The 18,181-nt window shown below is 44.2% G+C and overlaps 1 protein-coding gene across 2 annotated transcripts in view; it reads left to right on the forward strand.

Annotated features, from left to right (window-relative positions):
• The first annotated feature begins 1,499 nt into the window (after positions 1–1,499).
• The window catches only part of TIAM2 (TIAM Rac1 associated GEF 2), a 200,736-nt gene continuing 184,054 nt past the window's right edge, over positions 1,500–18,181 (forward strand). Inside the window, exon 1 of one of the 2 annotated variants that reach the window (XM_039873856.1) lies at positions 1,500–1,620. The gene's annotated coding sequence lies outside the window, so the exon portion shown is untranslated. Of the gene's footprint in view, positions 1,621–2,019; positions 2,143–18,181 lie in introns of those variants that run through there. The other variant, XM_039873857.1, reaches the window with a different exon arrangement.

The raw sequence follows: 18,181 nt of genomic DNA on the forward strand, positions 1-18,181 counted from the left end.
TTTGGGTCCTATGTATTTTTCCAAGTTTGTGCAATGAACATATTACTTGTATAATCGGAAAGAAAATAAACATTTTAGAACAGTGTGAAAAAATGCAAGACGAGAAGCAAGGGGGGAAAACATGATAAAGCCCCAGTGTAGTATGTCTGTGGCAGAAATAAGTAACATGCTAAGGGGAAAAAGCTCCTTAGGGGAGATGATGCTGAGTATTGAAGGGTGGGTGGGGTGGCAGGCACTTTCCCAGGCAGAGCCACCGTGTACTATGACTGGGGAGAGCCCATGTAGCAGGAAGGGGCCAGTCACCGGCTCAGCGTGCACAGAACAGGAAGCTGTGGAAGGTGAGAGCCAGGTCTGATCACAGCAAAACCTTGGGGCTTCATTTAAAAACTGCAGGGGTGGGAAAGTTGATTCAACTTGTCTTTTAACCAGGGGCAGCTGCGAAACATCTTCCTTGCAGCTGTCCAACCATCTCCCCGTCTGGGAGCTTGACTGACCAAGGGCCCTGGAATTCACCTAAGGGTTTGTTCCCAAGGCCACACTTGCCACCTGGTTGCTCCCAGCCAGTAACTGGTAGAGACCTGGACGCTGGGGCATGTGGGTTCCAAGGAGAACTGGGAACCCTAGGACGGGGTGGGGGGCTTTGGGTGCAGCACTCCCGGGCGATCTTCCTCAGACTGCTGGGTGGTAGGCTGATTGCTTCCCCAGCCCCCTCGCCGAGGGCAGATGTGCAGAGAGCCTGGCTCTCTCCGCTGCCCTCCCATTCAGTTCCACAGCCGTCTCCCCGAAGAAAAGCTTCCACCTCTAGTCCTGTCTTGGCGCCTGCTTCCTGGGGGAGCCACGCTGCTACCCACAGGACGACGTCTGCCTTCGCTTGCCTCTCTTCTCCTGGGAGAGCCTTTGTGAGGGCAGCGATGCCGGGAACGCAGCCCTCAGCCCCGCTTCTCCTGGGCGGCCTCCCCTTCCCCCCACCCGCGCCCCCGGGATCACTCAGGTTTCTCTAATAAACCCGCAGCTTCTCCACCTGGAAAAGTCCAAACTCTTCCGGACTCTGTCTCCACTCAAGGGCCACCTCGATCTCCCTGCTCTGCCTCTCCTGCCTGCCCGAGACTGCAGACCCGCCTGCTCTGGTCCTCGGTGGGCCCCGAGGAGCCGTCTGCCCTGTGAGCTCCGTGGGGCAAGGAATCGGATGTGGTTCGCTGGTGGCGTCCACGGCGGCGGCCGGAGCGCCTGGCTCAGGGTGGGCGCCCGCGCGGTGCTCGCTGAGTTCTTGGTCTCGGTGACCAGGGATGTCCCAAAGAAAGCGCAGGAGGCGAGCGTCGGGGCCGCCCCGGGCGCTGGCGGCGGGGTCGGGGGGCGGTGGGTGTGTGGGGGAGGACGGGGTGGGCCGGGCAGGGCTGCGGGGCGGGGAGAGAGGCGGGCGGAGCGGCCGGGGAGGACGATGCGGCGGCTCCCGCCGTCACAGGCGCGGCGTGCAGGGCGAGGGGCAGCGGGCCCGGCGTCGCCAGGGGGCTCCCAGCCCGCAGCGGCGGTGCCAGCAACTTCTCCAGCCCGGCGTGGGCGCCGCCGGCGTCGCCGCGAGGCCGGCTCTGCGCGCGGCCAGCGCCCCAGGCCGGAGCGGAGGTACGGGCGGCGGGGGGCGGCGTCCCAGTCCTCCGCTTTGTTCCCGGGGTGCGGGGCGGGGGCGCCCCGGGTCGCGGCTGCCGAGCGCAGAGCCCCGCGGAGGGGGGTCGCGCCCCCGGCGCCCCCGGCGCCCGGCGGGGCGGAGGGGACGCTTCTCAGGAGACGCGAACGCGCGGCGCCCGGGTCCCCGCGCCCGCAGCGCGCCCCAGCCCGGTCCATCTGGGCGAGTGGGGCCGGGGCGCGGCGTGCGGGGAAGGGGCGCGGCGGGCGGATCCCCGCGCGGCGGCTCAGCTTTCAGCGCCTCGGGGGCCCTGCCGGGCAGGGGGACAAGCCCGCCGCCGCCGCCCGCGTCCCCGACGGGCCCCGCTGCTGGGGCGGCGGGGGGTGCGAGGGGGGAGTGAGGTGCCAAGTTTCTGGGAAAGCCGACACGTTGTGTCCCAAACGGATCATATTTACCAAAAACAGTTTAGGAAGAAAAGAGTCCATTCTTCCCACCTCTGACTGCCGGCAGCCGCCGCCAAGGTACGGGGAGTGAGATTGCACCGGGCAGTTTATCTTTAAGAAACGGGTGAAACTTAATATCGATGAGCTTTCAAGCCTCTTCGTACTTTTTAAAATAGCAAAATAGGGTAACTTTACTTAATTGGGGGGTGGGGTGGGGCGGGAAGGCTGCTTTGTCCTCAAGATAATTCCATTTTTTTTTGCGGAGGTGTTTCCTGCATCTCCTCTGCGGCGGTCTCGGTGACCCTGGTAATCTAGGCAGCCTGGGCTCGTGGTGTGAACTTTACTCACCATGTGGCGAAGGTCTCGGGGTTTTCTTCTCATGGTTATTCATTCAGCCATTCCCCTCCTGTTCCTCAAATGCTGCCGACATAATTTGAACGGATAGCACCTGGCTCTCACCAATTCCCTCTCCAATAGATTTAAGCTGGAGTGTCCCTACGTGTGTTAAATGGCTTCCAAGTTTCTTACAGGTGCAGACCATATGCTGTAAGTATTTCGGGCCTAGGCTCTGAATAACAAGTGTTAATTATTGGGCTTATAATTTGAGCATAACTAATAAAACTTGTGTATATACACCCTTAAAGGTATTTCTTGATGTTCAAGGTTTTTACGTTTTAAAAATGCAGTCTCGAGGTTGGTGCAGGTCTAGAAGCAAACTTCTTTGCCACTGGATTTTACCTGCTCGGTTTATAGGATGAAACGTGTTGCTTTAGGGTATCAGAGACTGTTGTGATTAGCAAATGTAAAAAATTTGGTAAGGTGCAATTGAAGAGTTTATTGTTTACAAAAGAAGCCCCTGATCTCTGAATCAGGTTTCAGCACCCTAACATGCCATATGAGGTGCTTCGTAATCGGGTCCCTGCCTGCCTTCTCAGTCATTTCCTGATTGTTCCTCGGGTTCCCCCACCCCTCACACACACATGCACGTGCACTGCCAGACCCATCCAACTGCTTCCAAGCTGTCATTTCCAGACCAGTATCTGGAATGAGTGAACATTCTGCTTCTGCCATTCTTACTCCACTTGCCCATCTGTTGATTACCCACACATCCTTCATGTGTCAGTCAAATATCTTCTCTAGGAGGCTTTCTTTCCCCCATTATCTCTAGGCTCCTAAGCCCTTCCCTAGCAGTTCCTCTACTAGAAGATGACTTTTTTTTTTTTCATTTTTACACCTTTGGCCATGCCACCGTGTAGTTGTGCAAGTTGTTCACGGAAGAAGGTCATCCTGTCCAGTGGGCAAGTGGAGGCTGAAACCCAGTTTGCACTTCACTCGCCAGACCCCTCCTGGTGCACTTCCTCTCCCCTGGAAGGGAATACCTTTTGTAATTCACCCAAAGGTACAGTGTGGGCTAGGGGTGATCCTGTTTTAGCCTCTTCCCACTACTGTATTCAGCACCCTTCACAGAGACCGATGGAGAAGATTCTCATTAAGGTTCCTTGAATGAGTGAGAAAAGAAAGGACCATTTCTACAGAACTCTAGAAAGAAACAAGTGTTTGGAGGCAGAGTACTCATCTAAGTCAGTGTACAGGAATGTGCTTCAGTTTGCTCTACTGTCTGGCGGTTCAGGTGATTATTAGACGTCATCTTGATTACAGGGAAGAATTGGCATGTGAATTCATGGGTGGGCATTGGAGATGTGTGCCAACAGATGGTGGGCCTCTTCACCTGACTACCTTTCAAGGTACTCAGGTTTACACATCTAATCATGGTTTGCTGGGAGAGTTAAGGGTACAAGAATCTTGAAAGTAAGGCCACAAAGAGCTTTGCTAACATTAATTTGTGCTAATAAATTGAATTGAAATGCCATTTTCATATACGAAAACTGAATACATCCTAAATTGACAGTTCACAGAATTAAAGGAAGAAAGGAAGGTTTGGGTCTGATTTATTTAGATTCTCCAATCAGCATTTAAGATCACAATTTAATGGAAAAAATGCATTTTCCATGTTGGGGCAATTTGCAAGCTCAATTGGTTGCAAGATTCTTTTAAATGCCCCAAATTTGTATGAAATTAAACACTTCTAACAATTTGTTGGGCAATCTGGAGATATCTTTTTAAGCTACAATCAATAGGTGGGTCATCTCACAAAAATTTATAAAATTGTGATATAAAATCACATCCTTGTCAAAGAATCTGCCAGTTATATGAAATCTTTGAATCTCTAGAATTTATAGCGTCAACTAGCTTTAACGACAATGTCAATTTTCCTATTTTATGAAAAAAGAAACAGTACCAGAGGCTTGTCCAGGGTCACAGAAGTTATGTAGAGGTGTGGTCAGAATGAGCTCTCAGGTTTTCTAGCTCTTAATTCATGGCCCTGTTTGTTTAAAGACCTATAAGAACAGCCTCTGTGTCTTCCATCCTTGGCTTCAGTTGGGAAATCTTGAAATAGACTATAACACCTGGGGGGGGGAGGGAAGATTTCCCAGCACCAAACACAATGCTCTGTGCGGAGTAGGCTGGTGATAAATATTTGCTGAATCCAGGAATGACTGGACGAGCCAGTTGATAGCTTACTTATTTAAAGTAATTATTTGATATAGCACAAATCAAAGTCCTTTGGAGTCCATTAAAGTGGAATTTGGCGCATGTGTTTGTATTCCTTCAATGCAATAAAAAGCATCGGACAAACTTTACAGAAGACATGGGTAGAGATTGTTTTCTCTAAAAGAAGCCAGAACTCCTAAGAGAAGGGCATCATATAAGAACTCAGGATTGGGAATCAGCGGGCTTGCCCCAAAGCTGGCCTCGATTCTGCAAATCTTAAACGTTACCAGCCTCAGTTTCTTCATGTAACTTCATAAATCTCAGCGGTGTTAGAAGGATGGAATATGCTTATTTATAGTTGTGAAAATGCTTCGCGAATTTTAGAACACCGAATAGTAACAAGATGAGAGTTAGAATCTATGGCAGGAAGCTCTCTCCAGGCACTGTGCTAGGCTCTGTGTACATCATTCTCTGTATTCCTTTGAAGAGAGCAGCAAGGCTTGTGTGGGATAAGGAAGAAACCGAAGCCTACGCAACTGCCCCTCAGCATTGAACAGGTAGTTAGTGAGCCCTGAAATGTATTAAGTACCCGAGACCCTGAACTTCAAGTAGAGAAGAAAGGCAAATGACATTAAGTGACGTAAAGCAGCGGTCCCCAACCTTTTTGGCACCAGGGACCGGTGATCCTATGAGAATGTAACGCATGATCTGAGGAGGAGCTGAGGAGGTGATGCCAGCGCTGGGGAGCGGCTGCAAGTACAGATGAAGCTTCTGCTGGCTGGCCTGCCGCTCACCTCCTGCTGCGCGGCCCAGTTCCTAACAGGTCATCGACTGATACTGGTTTGTTCCTGGGGATTGGGGACCCCTACTGTATGGGATCCCTCCCCCAAGTTCACACAGTTACGAAGTCCGCAGTAGAGATTGGACCCAGGTCTATCTGATTCCATGTTCCTTTCTTCCATCCTGCCTCAACCTTTAGCATGTCAATAATTGTAAATAAGTCAAGTATTTTAATAAAAATGATCTAAAATTTGAAAGCTTTTATTTTTACGAGTGAATTCTTAGTTTTAAAAAAGAACAAGAAGTGCCCCGATCTGAAGCCCTCCCGCAGACTAAGGCGAGTCGGTGTAGGCTGGAGCCCCAGAAGGCTCCCATCGGGAGTGTATCGTGTATTTCCTGTCTTGGGTTCCATGGGCCTGGGAGCCAGCCCGGTCCTCGCCAGGCATGCCATCCCGCTGGAAGTTGGTTTGCTTTGTTTCCACTGACGAGGTTTGTAGGTTGAGTAACAGAATCTGGACTGCAGCTTTCATTGTGTGTTCATGGTGTTGGATTGCAAGGTTTCTTTTGAATTTGTGGTTAGATTTCTGAATGTGTCTCCTGGATGTGGTTCTTCAGAGTTCTCGTGACTGTGATTCCTTTGCGTTGGGAACAGGATGTAAAACTAGAATTTTTGTCATCTGTAGTTTGGGAAATGGCCTAGTAAATAAACTCCCAAATAAGTCTTCCCATAATCTGGTAAAAGGTAAGGGTTTCCACTGGTTTTAAAACGCAGAGATGGGTTTTCATGCAAAGTTCTATGTTGTTGTTGTTTTTTAATTCAAAATGGTGTTTCATGCAAAGTTCTATGTTGTTGTTTTTTAATTCAAAATGATGTTTTTAATTCAAAATGGTGTTTTTTAATTCAAAGTGGTGTTTTGAGCCTTCTATGCCTCAGGATTTTCATCTCTAAAAGGAGGGCGACAGCAGTGCTTTCCTCAGAGAAGATTGTTTTGAGAAGTGAGAAATTAATGAATTAATTAACATAACGCGCTTAGAACCGTGCCTGTCCCTATCCCAGTGGAAGAGTTCAGGAAGTGTTAGCTGTCCCCTCCCTCCTTCCTGGCATATGTGACGGGGCTGTCTCAAACTATGTAACTAAGAACGATGAGCAGGCTGGAGCTGTGGGTCGGGATAGCCAAGTGCAGGCCACACTCCTTTTCTCATTCCGTCACACACGTCCCTCTGTTGTCCCTTTTGCTGTCTCTTCAGTGGTGAATTCGTCGTTCTCAACTATTGAGACTCAGAAGCCTTCTTTCTGAGTGTGAAGCGCTTTCTGTGCTTCTGGGCACTCACAGCATATGGGGTCTGTACTGGTCGTTGCATCCCTCAGGTGATGCGTCGTTGTTGGTGATTTCTCCATCACACAGGGGCGCTTTGCTTACTTTCTTTGGAACCCTTTCCGGCTCAGCGTGGTACTCTAGTGGATGGAATGGGTGGAGTGTTAACCGAAATTGTTTTTAAAGGTAATATAACGATTATGAAGTTGAGAGATCCTTTGCCAGATATTTCACTCCTTAAATGGACTTTATCAGAAATAAAGTGCTAAAAAATAAAGATTTCTTCATCTTTGCCAAGTGCGAACTAGTAAGCAATGTTGTTATATTGGGTAGGCACAGATCTAGCTTCTGATCTGGAATACATCTTTTACTCATTTGGCAGCTCACCTAAACAGCCGAGGGTCTTCGATTCCTTGGAGAGAAAATCAAACTGCTCTCCAGTGATTTCCAGTGTCTTCCAATAGCGGAGGCATCAACTTCTTGTTAAATTTCCTCTTCAGTCCTTATGCTAGGGTGGTGGTTGATAGAATAATGGTCATATTTATGCTCACCACTCTGGATAACCATGAGGCTAGTTTAAAATAGATTTTACTGCACTTTCAAAAGAGCATAAATTTAGACATATGAACAGAAACTGAGAAAGAGCACATCTGGAATACATTAAAATGAATCAAGTTATTGGTGTTGGTGGCATTTTGAAACTGCTGGGATCAATACCTACTGTACGAAGACATGAAGCCTCGATGAACAGTTGCCAAATCAAACCAAAGTGTCTTCCCATTTAACTGGTCCATTTTGAACTTTCCCTCCGAAAAACCCTAATCATTTCATGAAACCATGATTATTTGTGGCAACTCTCCCTTAACAATTGTTTGTCGGACATCTCGTTGGGAAGTGCACCGCATATCTGTGGATAAGCAACTTCATTTTATAAATATTTGAAAGCAAACCAGAAATCTCACTGGCTGAACCCATTCGTTCTGTCTGCATTCAAGCCCTGCCAGCAGGCCAGTTTTTCATCATCTTCTATATCATAATTTTGTCGATATAACCGGAGAGCGCTGGTGTCCTCAGCCTTCGAGGCTCATCTCAATCCTTTCTCTTGGGAAGAAACATTCCATCTTCACCACTCTTAGGGGCCATCTCTGAACAGCTGCGGTGCCCCCACAGCGGTCGCATGTGTGTCTCCGTCCTCCTCCCTCTCCCGGTTGGGCTCCTTATCGACTACATAAAAGCGATCTTCCCATAAAGTTGCTGTTTGTGATGTTTTGAGACTCACGTGACTTTTATATCAGTGCCTTTGCTTTTCTCCATGCTGATAGACAACAAAGGATCAACTATTTGAAAGATATGTGTATGTGTTTGATTAAATTGTTTTTGGTATTGGTCCAGTCAGAGGTAATAATCCAGAGAGTCGCAAGCCGTATTCGACAAAAAATGGAACTCGGGGTTTTGGGGAGATTTAAGAACCTTGAGTTTTGGAGTAGTTTTACCCCAAATAGTGATCTTGAACAAAACGTCATTCTCTCGGAGTTTCCATTTCTTAATTTGTAACTTTGGTGGGCAGGGGAGTCACATTGGACTCCCCTGTGTCATCAAAATTTAGCTTCTACAACAGAGAGCTTTGTAAGAAATGTTACACTTCAATGACATTCTCTTCTCAACACATGCCAAGACTTCAGCAACTGTCAACCATCCTTCTGGACTCAATTTCCTCAATGATGAAAAAAATTTATAAAAAATTTAAAATTTAAAAGTATTGCATTTTTAATGTGCTGTTCTTCACACTGGCATTTGAGCATGACTAGGTAACAGGTAACTATCACCCAATGCCACTAAGGAGGGCGTGGCTGGTGAATGTTTGGGGTCTTGGTAAACCCAGATTGAGTAATTAGCCCTTGCTAAGGAGGTTATTATCTGCGATCTTGGGGGCTGCAGGTAATATGGATTTCAAGGTCTCTGGAACTGGGTGGAGGGGAGTTCAGTGTCGAACTGGAAGGGTGGCCAAAGAAGAACCTGAAATAAGATCATAGCTTTAATGGAGGTGGTGGAGGAGGAGTTATGGAGCGCAGGGCAGGGATAGGATATATGAAAACAAAGTAGCCACTTAAATGTATGTAGAACAAGGTAGCCACGTTGGGCTCAAGGTAAAGCTACTATGACGATGTTGGTAAAATATTGGCATTGCCGATGTCTTAATGCGACAGGTTGTAAAAGTGTCAGTAGAATTTCGAGATAATGGTTGAGTCTTGTTACCTTCTCTTCCAGGTGGAGAAACTGAGCCAGTGATGGGAGTCCTCAAACTTGAGTTTGCATAACTATCACTTTGGGAGCCTGTTAAAATGCAGATTCTAGGAACTCGCTGAGAGAATTCTGGGGTCTGGGGTGCATTTTATAAAGCACACCAGATTGTACTGGTGGCTCTTTGATCGTATTTGGAGAAACTGCCCTTTTGGTGACAGTCAGCTTTGAGAGGGAGCAAGTGGAGCCGAACCCCAGTTTCTTCCCACATTTTTCCCTTGCGTGATGCCATCAGACATGGCTCTATAAGGCCTAACCTCATTAGTTAATTTGCGAGTGATGGGCAAGAGATTTGGAGGTTATCCGCATATAAAGGCAGGACAGTTCTCCTGAATTCAGACTGATCCATGATTTGTAGTTTGACAGGACTGTTTTAGAAAAGAAACATCTGATCTCTAAAGAAAATATTTGTTAAACATATTATTAGCATATTAATAGTGAAAACTTAAGGGGGAAAATTTCAATCTACTTAGAAATATCTCTTTTATAATAACTATTAAAAGAGTATTTATATCTTTAATAAAGGCCATTTCCTAAGAAAAACTAACAGGCAGTGTTTTCTTTAGCTCTGTTTTAGCTTTCCATGTAATTGGAATTTTAAAATTACCTGTCTTCAAAAGTTTAGGGATGTCATTAAATCTGAATGTAATAAGTTCCACCTTAGCCATTCTTCTGATTGTGTGAGGAAGTTGAGTCCAGAAGGATGACTGACAATTGCTGAAGTCTTGGTGTGTGTTGAGGAGAGAATGTCATTGCAGTGTGGCAGTTTTTGCAAAGCTATCTGTCACAGAAGCTAAATTTCGATGGCTTGACAAATCTCATTAGTTAGAAAATTCACTAAAACTTGAATGGTATAAACAGAGTTGTCAGCCAACACTTGGAATTTTCAGCAACTCAACAAATGGGTAGTTTGATAACTGATGGGCACATACATATTTTATTATCAACATTAACACTTCATATAATTTTCTTATTGTCTAAAGGAAAATCCGTAAACGTTTATAGAGTGCATTAAAAATTCTTGGATAATTTCAAAGTGTAAAAGTACATTTGTATTTCTGTGTGCAGCAGAAACTTCAGAAGATATGTAAATAACAGTGATACAGACATGAGGATTTATATTCACGTATGCATATTCAAAACGTTCCAAATCACAAACCATGCTATATTACTTTATCATATATCAGTACGCTTCTTAAAAAAGAATAACCTTTAGAAATCATCTGATCCGACCCAGTTTTTCAGACAAGAAGCTTGTTTCGGGCAAGTTAAGTGACCTTTAATTCCCCATCACAAGAGTCAGTGGCAAGCAGAGTTAGTCCTACGTCCCAGAAGTCTTTGCTCTAAACTTTTTTCCTTATGCTCAGAATTTAGAAGAACTTGTTATGAGGACTGCATCAGAAAGCTAGGAAATGTTTTAGATTTTCTATGAGAACAGAAACTAAACCTATGAAATTTTGGAATTAGCCTGGGCAAAGTAACTTCTTAGCTTACGTACCTTAGTGCCTGCTCAGAGTAATTATGCCTTTACTTGGAGACAGTGGCCTACAACTGGAGCTTATTATGTTGGGTAAAGCAGATGGTGTCCCCTGCACAAAAATAAATAGGCCTTTTCCAAATTAAGTATGAGTAGGGGGTTGGACGATACCATGTCATTAATTGAGCTGAAAAGAATCTTAGAAGCAATCTAGTTCATGCCTTTATTTTGCATAAGAGGAAACAGCTTTGTCTTGCCTTTATGTTATAAATAACTATGATGTTTTTGTCAATAAGTGTTTTAAAAAGGAACAACTGACATCTTCAAAGCCTATGGACTTATATTAATTATAAACAAAATAATTATGAAGCAGATGTCCATGAAATTCAAAATATATTTTGGTTTTGATTATATCCAAGTTAATGGAAGAGGTTAGTAATGTGTCTATAAAGATGGTAGGTGGGGGCTATGCCTGCTTTTCTGTTGTAAGGCAGAGTGCCAAGCTCCCCATTGCACCCTCAGTTGTAAGGAGAGGTACCTACAGCCTTCCAATGACAGTAGGGCACAAGAAAAGGAAGCTTACTGTCCAGTCAAGAAGAAATCACCCTCAATTGTGGTCTGAAGTCCGGTTTTCAAGTTTTGTGATTTTGTTTTTGAGTCGTCATGCAGGCTTTTGCAGGGACTTGCAAGTAGGTGAGAGCTTGTGGAGCGAGGGCGGGGGGATGTTACTAAGAGATAAGGAGGCTTTACCTATCAAACCCTCACGATTGCAGTGCATCCCTTTATACTGATATGTCTTAAGTGAATAAATGAGCAGAAGCTACGGCAGGTTCATGTTCTTTGTTAGCCAATCACACCGTTCACATTATTCAATTCAGAAAAGCTAAAAGCTGCTCCCTCCTGTACCCCTCCCCTGCTCCCCCAAGCAAGCCTCTCTCACTTTATATTTACTTTTCAAGACGAAAGTTTATCTAGTGAGTGCTTAATAGGGACTAGCTTAACTGATTATACTTCATAAGGGAAAAAGGAGTAGCGAGTTTGAATTGGTTGATTCTCACGGTAAGGTCTCATAGTTTCAGATGGACAAGCTTCATGTTGAAATTTCTCATTTGGCATACTTAATTAAAATAGCATGAAATTGAAACGTGGTTTACAGCTAACCCCTGGTCGGCGTAGTGCCTCTTAGATGTTTATGTTGCAGAAGGTCAGCAAATTCACTCATGTAGATGATGGATGTGTACCTCGGACCTCATAAAATGTAAGATATGACGGAATTAGTCGCCTCAAGCTGGGAGTGAGAAACAGTTATGTTCCTACTTATTTTCAAGTATCCGCATTAGCTTTTCCTGGAAGGCACTGTCTCAGAGGTTATTGATCTTCCCATGTTTTATCTCTGTCTTTTTGGTACTCTTTTTTTAGGTATTACTGGTCACTGACAGTCTACGGTATCACGACCTTGGTTTTTGGAAATGAGTTTCTTAGCATTGTTCATTCGTGTTGAGGTTTAATTCTCTGAAATATTAGTAAAATACTCCCTTGCATTATTCTTTGAACACTTTGAAACTTTTATTTGACCCTTTTGGATGAGTGCTCTTATTCTGAGAAAAGAAATCTTTTCTCATGACAGAGTTTGAATACCTTCTCATGAGATCTTTTCTTTTCGGTGGGTGAGTTTCTTGTTCAGTATTTCGGGGCAGTTGCCGCCTGTGCACTGCAGTTAAGATGTGGGAATTAAATAGGAAGATAACCAGGGAAAGAATAATGGGATTGCTCTAGGACAGAGTTAAACTTTAGGGCATCAGGATATCCTGGAGGCCTTGTTAAAACTTATAGATTCCGATCGGGATCTAGGATCAGCCTGAGAATTTTCATTTCTGAGAAGTTTCCAGGGGTACTGATGATGGTGATCCAGGGCCAGCCCTGGAGAACTGCTGGCCTGGAGGCCAGTGCTGTCTGCACTGAGTGGGGGTCTACATCTGTGGGCACCATTCAACTTCTCAGGGTCCCTGTTTTCCCATCTGTGACATAGTGCAATGTCAGTGGTTTCCAAACCTTTGAAACCAGAGGCATCTTTTGTTCCAACCTACATGTTGTGGGAAACTCCAAAATACAAAAGAGATAATAAACGAACTGTGTTAGCTACAGCAAGGGCGGAGGACGTGTGTCTTTTAGTCATTCTTACTCCACTGTGGTGGAGATGGAAGAAGTCCCTGGGTCCCCTCTGAAGAACCTAATATAGTAATAAACCCAATGATAGAGATAAATTCTGAGGCCCCTAGGTAGCTTTCTCTTTGATTCAGTGTATTCCCAAAACTGTTGAAAATATCTGACCAAAGATTTAACTTTAAAGTTGTGCTTGTTAGAATAAGAAACTATGTTTAGGAGAGATAAGTAGGTGGGAAGTCAGTGAGATTTTCAAGGTAACATAAAAGATTTATAGATATTTCAGGTAGAAATGGGAATTCTAGAAAGAAAAATGGGGAGGAGGATGATTTGGGTAATAGCGATGGGCCTTCCTGCCTTCGCACTCAGCAGGTATGTGTAACTGAATCGAAATAATTTAACCTGTTCTTGTAAGTCTGATGGTCAAACCTGAAATTGAATTTCCTAATCTTTACTGGAATCTTTGCTGGAAAATAGATAAGGAGAGCTGCAGTACCAATGGTTCAGTAAAAGGACTGAAAGATCCCATAAGTCACATGTCCAAAGAAGATGCCTGCCTGCTGCTCTTGGCTCCTTTTGTCAACCACATTAAAATCAGCCTTCAGGGAAATTATGAATTAGTTTAAACTTGACGTTGGTGCTCAACGACTCTCTGTTCTTTTTTTTTTTCCCCCCGAAACTCTTATTTTTGCTCTTCTTTCTTAGCTTACTCTCTCTATAAGGAAAGATCTAAATAGAAACAAACTAAATACCCACAAATATGGAACAACCTCTGTGGTATATTAAATAAAGAAATCCAGGTAGAGAGCACTGTATACAGTATGCAGCCTTTTGAATAAAACAGTGTTTTTCAAAGTCTGAGTCACGTGTAGTAACATTAGTGGGTTAGGTTTTTAAACACAAACATTTTTTTATTCTAGGTGTAGACATTTTAGAAAAAATATTTCCGCGGCTTTCTGACTTTTTTTTTTTTTTTGGACCATGACCCCATGCTAAAACACACAAAGAATAACAAAGCATAACATGGAATGGAAAGTATCTAAATATACTGCATGTAGTAAGGGTATTGTTTCTAGTTATTGTTTCTTTATACTTTTGTTATAGTTTAAAATATAAATATTTATATACATATATCTGTTCATATGTGTGTATGCGTATATATATATGTGTGCATACGTGTATTATATATGGAGCATTAGTCAGCGTTCCATAGAGAAACAACCAATTGGATGTGTACATGTACAGAAAATCTTTTATTATAAGGGACCAGCTCATGTGATCGTGGAGGCTACAGTGTGGGACACAGCCTGCAGATCCAGGAGAGTGGACGGTACAGAAGTCTGAAGGCTCTCTCCTGGAGAAGTCCCTCTAGGTTGGGCAGGTCTTTTTGTTCCATTTAGGCCTTTAACTGATTGGATGAGGCCCACCTGCACTGTGAAGGGCAATTCGTTTTACTCGGAGTTCACTGATTTAAATATTAATCTCATCTTCAAACACCCTTCAAGTTGACAGTCACATATGGGTGTCCTAAGTTACAAGGCAAAATATATCTTACATATATATGTGTATACATTTATATGGCTATATAACCATATAAGGATGTATATATCTATAGAGCTTTATATATAGGGAAATCTATACGTATAAGAGTGTGTGTCTGTGTGTGTGTGTGTATTTCTTGGACAGACGGATGGACGGATGGATAGATAGATAGGTATTCTGGAATAGCTCCGAAAGGTACACAAACTGGGTCAGAGCCTGAGCTAAGGCAGAGGTTCTCTGTCTGGGGAGACAGTTCCTCTAAATCACCTAAGGAGCTTTTCCAAAATATGTATGTCTGTGCTGCAACTCTTCCTTACTCTTTCCTGCCTCTTTTTCAAGAATTTTTAAAATTGGAGGTGGAGGGAGATAGAGAGCAAGGTATTTTTTGAAAACGTCTGATGGACTGATGCACAGGAAAGACCGAAGCTCTGAGGGTGGCATTTGAGGCATCAGTCAGCCTCTGGAGGTGACGGACTCATGGGGGCGACGGGCCGAGCTGAGGCCCGAGCTGAGGCCCGAGGTCCCCGTGAGCTCCCACAGCCGCGCATGGCACACGGTGCTTCTGGAAGTGAGCAGACTCTCAGGTTTGCTTTGCTCGTTACCACAGGAAACCAGCTCTGCTTTGCCTACACTCCACGCTCCATCCCGAGAAGTGATGAACATACAAGTGACAATCGTGCCCGTGGTCTGTGTAAGCCTGTGCCTTTGACTCCTGGCTTTCCCATGACCACCTTTAAAGTTTTACAAATGTGTTACTGTAACAAAGCTTTTAAAATATTACAGACATACCCTTTTTTAATTTTTTTATTTTTTAATTTTTTTAATTTAAATTTTTAATTTTTTTTATGGTGACGTTGGTTAACAAAATCCAATAACTTTCAGCTGTACACTTTAACAATGAGGCATGTATATGTTTACACTGTGTGTTCACCTCCCATAGATTTCTTTCTGTCACCACATATTTGACCCTCTTTACCCCGTTTACCTTCCCCCTCCCCCCATTCCCTACCCTCTTATAATCACTAGTCTATTGGCCATGTCCATGAGTCTCTGTTTGTCCTGCTCATTTGTTGCTTTTAGGTTTATATCCCACATATAAGCGATATCATGGTTTTCAACTTTTTCTGTCTGGCTTATTTCGCTTAGCATGATTATCTTGAGGTCCATCCATGTTGTCGCAAATGGCAGTATTTCATCTCTTCTTATGGCTGAGTAATATTCCATTGTATATATGTACCGCAGCTTCTTTAGCCAATCATCTATCGTAGGACACTTTGGTTGCTTCCACCGTGAATAATGCTGCTATGCACATCGGTGTGCAAATATCTTTTCAGATGTGGATTTTCAAGTCTTTGGGGTAAATACCCAGTAGAGGGATTGCTGGATCATATAGTAGATCAATTCTTAGTTTTTTGAGGAACCTCCATACTGTTTTCCATAGTGGCTGTATCAATTTGCAATAGACATACCCTTTGAATCATAGGTGACCACCTTCGATTTGGGTAAATTTCTTTAAGACATGAGAGGCTGGGATCTGGGGAATATTGCTATATACATAATTCAACAGGCTGTTCATTTTCTTAAGCCTGGGAAGGAGGTAATTATGATTTTTAATTTTAACATGTATTTTAAATTTAAAAATTTCAGGCCTCATTGATGTTGGATGAGTACTCTGACATGGAGTGACATTAAAAATGATCCCTTAGATATTTCAGGTAGCCACTCAATTTGTAAGACATAATTGTCATTAAGGGGTGTGGACATTGTTCTGGAATAGACATTAGTCAGGAAACTTTTGGACAGGCGATCATGTAGTCTGGGTTTTATCTTTTGAACACGAAGCTCTCTCCCTTGGACCTGACCACAGAGCTGCTGCATTCCAAGAGTGTCTCAAGTTGTAAATCAAATGAACTGAACTGGGATTGTGTGGCTTCTCAGATTTTTATCATATTAAAATAACTGGGTGTGAAATACTTCTGAACAATGTAGCAATTTCTTCAGTCACTCTCAGTGGGGATCAGTGAAATGGCTTGTCCTTGGGCACACTCGCTGCTGATCTGTCTCCTCAGAGGTGTGTCCGACAGTGGTTTGCCTTATGACTGGCGTATAATTTAAACATGCGCTAAGCATAATTTTAGTTCCTTTGGGATCACCCTCAGTGATCCCAGCTCTGAGAAATCCACTCGATGACAGCTCTTTTGACATTTGGCCAAGTCACTAAAAAGAATGACCTCTCCCCGGGGAGACAGTAAACTTTCGATGAGCATACCAGTAAAAATGGAATTCTTCTGCAAATGGACACTTTTCCAGGATCATTCTTGTAAATGCATAGAGCGGTTGGCAGCCTTTTCGTACTTTCAGAGGGATTCTGGTGGGTACCAAATGGTGCTTAGCTACCATGTGCTCGGAAAATGTTAACAAGAGGCTCAGCTTTTCTGAATGTGTGTTTTGGCTTTTTGAGATAGCTTCCATGCAGGGCGAGCCTTCTTTTAAACCAAATGTAGACTCTGGACTTCCTCCAAGAGAAGTATTATAAATATACCGAAGCTGATACTGTACTGAATTTCTTTATAGAAAGAAAAAAAAGTGGTTAATAAATAACATACAGTATTTGAGTAGAGCCCACAAATTCAAAGGGATCATCTATCCTTTTGGACAGTTTATTACAAACATTTTATGTTCAAATCCTGATTCTCTCTGCCATCCCCCGCCCCCGCCCCCACCCCTTGCCTTATTTCATTTTATACTTTGGTACAGCGCCTCACCTTGGGGCCCCGTTTCTCATTCTGTTCTTACTGTGAATGCACTGAGAAAAGGGAAGTTCACAGAGCAGGAAGAGAAAGATAATCCTTACATAGTTTGATGTCTCTTTTTCCTCCCTTTTTGAGCTTTTGAGGGAATGTGATCTTACAAAAAACATGTCTTTTCTACCTTCATGCCGGGTGAGTGGGGGATGTTGAAAACAAAAGCACATCCTCTGACCATACCCCTTTAAATCCGATTGTAAACCCCTTTGTGATGCTATCATAGAAATACTACATACACACATTCTCTCTCTCTCCCCGTTCCTCGCCCGCCCACCCACTCACTTCTGCATTTGGAGACCATGGTTTATTCAAATTATTTGAATCATAAAATACAGGGAGAGACCTTAGAGTGAGTTCAGACTTACTTCAGAGGACAGAGGCGAGAGAAGTTATTCGCCCAGTTTCTCCCACTTGTTAGGTGTGACGTCACACTAGGGCTTCTGAGTTTCCTCTGAAGTTTCTTGCTCCTCACCCCTTGTCGCTGACCCTGCCTGGGATTTCTCTGAGCCTGCGGTGCAGCTGGGGTTGATGTCAGCAGCTACTTTAGATCATCTGTGCTACCGAAAGTGTACGCCTGAGGTAATCCAGAAAGCAGATTATAAAATACCTCTCTGCTTATTTACGTGTTGGATATTCTACACATTCCCTGTCTGGCATAGAGTGTTGTCCTTTTGCTTTACAATTTTTGCTTTAGAGAACTCTGTATGTGGGACATAGCATGCTGAGAAAGATTGGGCTCCAGAGACAGAAGAAGGGCGTGACTCTTTTACGTGTCCGCATGATGCTAGGTGCTTTCCGCTTGGCTTTTAAAGTTCATGCTCCTCTCCACGACGTGAAAAGGATTCTGGAAGTCCGTACTATAGATGAGGATATTGAGACATGGAGTTGGGACTGGATCCCAGTTTGTCTGACTTCACATCCTTCCTCCCGATTCTTTCTCAAGAGGGGGCAGAGTGTAGAGCACATGTGCGTTTTACAAGCCATATGGAATTCTGAAAAGCTGCTCAGCTCTGACAGCTGTTTAGATGATCTGTGACTCCGCATCCTGCCATTAGCATGGATGATGGATCGTTGACACTTTCCATCAGAAGGGACTGGAGTCCCAGTAGGTGGAGCAGCGCTCACAGGCTCACAGTCTTTTCAAAGCGTTAAGTATGATTAAAACTTGGATCTAGTCA

This window comes from Pteropus medius, unplaced genomic scaffold (assembly GCF_902729225.1).
Source record: "Pteropus medius unplaced genomic scaffold, Ma_sr-lr_union100, whole genome shotgun sequence".
In the NCBI taxonomy this organism is placed as follows: domain Eukaryota; kingdom Metazoa; phylum Chordata; class Mammalia; order Chiroptera; family Pteropodidae; genus Pteropus; species Pteropus medius.